Source organism: Gavialis gangeticus, unplaced genomic scaffold (assembly GCF_001723915.1).
Source record: "Gavialis gangeticus isolate Ggan-Ray unplaced genomic scaffold, GavGan_comp1, whole genome shotgun sequence".
NCBI classification, from domain to species: domain Eukaryota; kingdom Metazoa; phylum Chordata; order Crocodylia; family Gavialidae; genus Gavialis; species Gavialis gangeticus.
Window position 1 is genome coordinate 108298192 of NW_017729024.1, and position 4159 is coordinate 108302350.

The 4159-nt window shown below is 36.3% G+C and overlaps 1 protein-coding gene across 5 annotated transcripts in view; it reads right to left on the minus strand.

The window, feature by feature from the left end:
- CNTLN (centlein) overlaps positions 1–4159 on the minus strand; it is a 474592-nt gene that overhangs the window by 147389 nt on the left and 323044 nt on the right. The gene's annotated exons all lie outside the window — the stretch shown is intronic.

The following is a 4159-nucleotide window of genomic DNA, read 5'->3' on the forward strand; positions in this document are numbered from 1 at the left end:
TGTAACGCTGATAATATACACCATTTAACAAATATGTAGCAAGTAGCAACCCATTTAAGATTATTACATGTTTGTCCAGTGCCTATTAAGTGATGGACAGACAGTTCTGTTGTATAAAGCTTGCAATATTTTACATTAAACAGCCCAGATCCTGTTGTCAGTGGGCATGTCTATATGTTCATCAATGTGCCTTTCCTACCATGCATTAAGTTTCATACCTCTAATATGAGGTACTAGGATAAAGGTGCAGTAACTGTGCTAATGCAGAGTAAGACAGGGTGACCTTTTTTGTGACACTTAATGTGCAGTAGATTAATTATATTGCACATTAGCATGATTTTTGCTGTGATGTGCTAATGCACAATAGAACAGTCCACTGTACATTAAGATGTCTTGTGTAGATGCACCCAGTTATAGCATCATAAATCCAGAGAAAGTCCAATGGAGTCAGAGTAGTAACTGTAGATTTACATTTGTGTAACTGAAAAGAACATTTAGACCTAAAACTTAGAATTAATTAAAACCTATGTAACCAACACTTATTGATCAAAGGAATCTGTCTATTTGGAATTTATTCTATTTGTGTCCTGAACAAGTGTTTGTCATGTGGGGCCAGGCCAACTCTCAGGATCTCAAAATTGCACCGTTAGATGGGAGGGTGTGACACAATTTCACATATACATGCACAAAAATCAATTAGGCGCATATATACACACTCAGCACGTACACACATACTACCAACTCACCCTCAATTTCAGTATCCCTTAATCCTTTGCAGTTTCCCTTTTTCCTTCTACATAAGGAATTAGTGAACAAAGGAAGTATCTTCAAGAGAGAATTACTTAATAGATGGGGACTGAGGGGAAGGCAGATAGATATCGTATAGGACAGAAGAGTTCTGCTAGGCGAAGGAAGGGTGGAAAAGAGTACTCCCCACCCACCCCAAATTTTAGATATTAAAAAATGCAGTAAATTTGCTTACGGTCCTTTTCATCCAAAAACAACCAGCAAAAAATTGTGCTTAACCTTGAAAAAAGGGAGAAAGATAGGGGAGAGGGTGGTATGCTGTTTATCAACCTGTCATCATACCAGAGACAGTTACAGCAAATGGCCAAAGGAGTTCAAACTGTGCGCACCATATACAGCTCTATCATAGATGGTCCATACCCACTTGTAACATATACCCAAAACATCTACCTGTTGCACCGTCATAGTAATTTTACCACGTCATAGTCTTATTAGATGGTATATTTCCTGTTGATGCAGCCTCAGACATGTCTGTTGACAATCCAGCTGTACAATTATTAAAAAAAAATGTGCACAGGGACAAAAATAAATAAGTAGGTATTTATTTAATATTTTACGCCTTCTTTCATGTCATCAATGTTTTGCATTCTTGAAGTATTTAGCTTAGTCTAGGGTTCATTGAAATGAGGGACTGAAATCATTAGCTAAAGACAGGCATGCAATTACTTTCACTGCAAAGCTGCACTGTCACACCTAAATCCCAATTAACAATACTCCTGGCTGTTCTAATTCTTTCTCTCCAGATCAGAGACTTCTTATGCTATAATTTCAGGATGTAGACAGGCTTTTGCTATGATCTATACTGATACAGCCCAAATTCACTTCTCTCTAATTCACAGCAATTAAGAATCTGCTTAATTTACAATAGGTGCTTAAATTCAGCTAAGCATGTGGGAAATAAGCATGAACTTGAAGTGGTTTGTTGAATCATCAGTAACACTGATCCAATGTAAATCTATGCTTCTAGTAGAATAATGCTAGAATATTAATATGCAATTCAAATAACTGCATTTGATTGCAGTTAATTACTCCACCATAAGACAGTATTGTCCCCAACAGTACTATCTTATGTTAATTAGTTAATTAGTTTACTGTGCCCTAATGCCAGTGCACTTGTAGATGGTATACTGTGGAGCTAATTAATCTACTCTACAATAAAGCATACATGTAGCTGCAACCAATGTGAATGAAGCCAGATCATTTACCACAAAAGTCATGCCATTAGGCAGCTGAAGGAACATGGAGTAGGACTTGAACAAAAAAGCCCCTCCACTGAATGTTACTCAGGAAGCAAAAATTTATGGGAGAAGTTAAGAGAAACCCATGATATACAAGAATGACAGAGCCTAATTGCACCTGAGCAATGTTTCATAGTTTGAGATTCAGATTCAGAAAAAGGGGGTCTAAAATCTATTCCAATAGTTTGTATAACTACCTGAGGATCTACTGCAAAAGTTAAAAATAGGCCGCATCAGAACAATGCTCTAAAATTTTGAGACCAAGTATTTCACTATTCATTGCAATCAACACCTAAAATATTTCATTATTCTGCTACAGAAATATCTCTTTTATTTGTGACTTTGTTCACAAAACTAATCTAGAATGATGCATAATGTTACACAGCTATTTGAGCTCCTGCAATTTAAAAAAACCTGCTAGATTTTTTTAATAGGAATGCACCAGAAGAGCTTCTACATACTCTGATAATGCAAATAAATAAGACTGTTAATATACTGCATGCTCTCCGCACAGTATCTATTTTTTCCTTCATACTATAGTTTGGTAGCATTTAGAACCTAACCTAGTCCAATCTAGTGTACATATAATGCAACACTCAGAGTTCTAGATCATGCCTAACGTTCTCTTTAATTTATGAGTAATATGCCCTTCCTACATACAATGTACTTCAACTAATGTTCACCAATAATTCAAGATGTCTGATTGCAATTTTTTTTTTAGAGATCAATAGGCATGTAAAAGGTATTTTGTTTTATTTTGGTTGATCTGAGGGTTTGGGTCCACCTGGAACAAGGTATAAGGTATAAGGACTGGGTCATAAATCCAGTGCCACCAGGTTCTACACAAAGATCACAAGTAAGGGTCCCCATGTAAGACACAGGTGAGGGACACAAGAAAGGATACAGAGGTGAGTCTCTCCTGGTAACCATTAAAACAACTTTTGTTATTCTCTCTTCTTTAGGTCATTACTATAGCACTGTTTTTATCACTCCAATTTTGGGCCTATGAAGATTGCTAAATCAATATAAATAACTTATAATGGAGGCATTCTTCATCTGAAAAAAATGTTTTATATGCTAATTCATGTTTTAATACTACTTTAAACATGCACACATTTTTTACACTTTGTTACTGCTTCATTCATAATGCAGATGTGGTGGAATCAATAAAACCCACTGAAATTATTTAGAAAATATAATACAGTACATTTATAAATTGTCTGAAGTTTTCTTTTATAGATTTGATGAGCAAAGAACAAACACTACTTAACAGCATTCAGAATAACCTTTCAAGGTGATATAGGTCAATCATCCATATACTGCAAAATATGATAACACAAACTGGTTATCTCCTAAAAAGCTGTTAATGTTAATTTGTTTGATATAGACAATACTTATTAAAAAAAGGCTCAAATTCAGGAGACTACTTAAATACTTAAATGCTTCATTGATTTTTTACTTAATGCAGAGAAATTGCAACCCATATTAGTGGCTTTCTTTGCTTTAAAAGATAACATACAAACAAACCACAAAAACTGCTGTGCTAACAAAATTAAGGATTTGAAGTAGGCTCAGGAAAGGGAAGGAAAGATTGTAAAGGCTGAAAATCCTATATAAAAAACAGAGGCAAAGTCACGTCTGATGTAAATGGTAGAAGTTCACTTGAGTTAGTGGCAGCTGTTTACAGAGTGCCTGAATTCAGCAATCTTTAAAGTTACTCCACTGCAACTGGTCATTTCAGAAGTCTGAAAACTGGTTGATGTAATACACAGAGCACATTAAAACTCAGGCACAATGAGAAGAGTGAGAGGGACAGGCAGAGCTCTGAGACTCTGGTATAGATTGTTCTCTGGTAGAACAGAGCTCTTTTTAAAGTGAGAATTCTTTCTCTGTCCTGTCTCTCATGCTTCCTCCTTCCTATATTTCAGAAGATTCACTAACTCATAGTTTCATAGTTTCTAGGGTTAGAAGAGACCTGAGCAGATCATCGAGTCCAACCCCCTGCCATGGCAGGAAAGAGTACTGGGGTCAAATGACCCCAGCAAGGTGTGCATCTAGCCTCCTCTTAAAGACCCCCAGGGTAGGAGCCAGCACCACTTCTCTTGGAAGTTGGT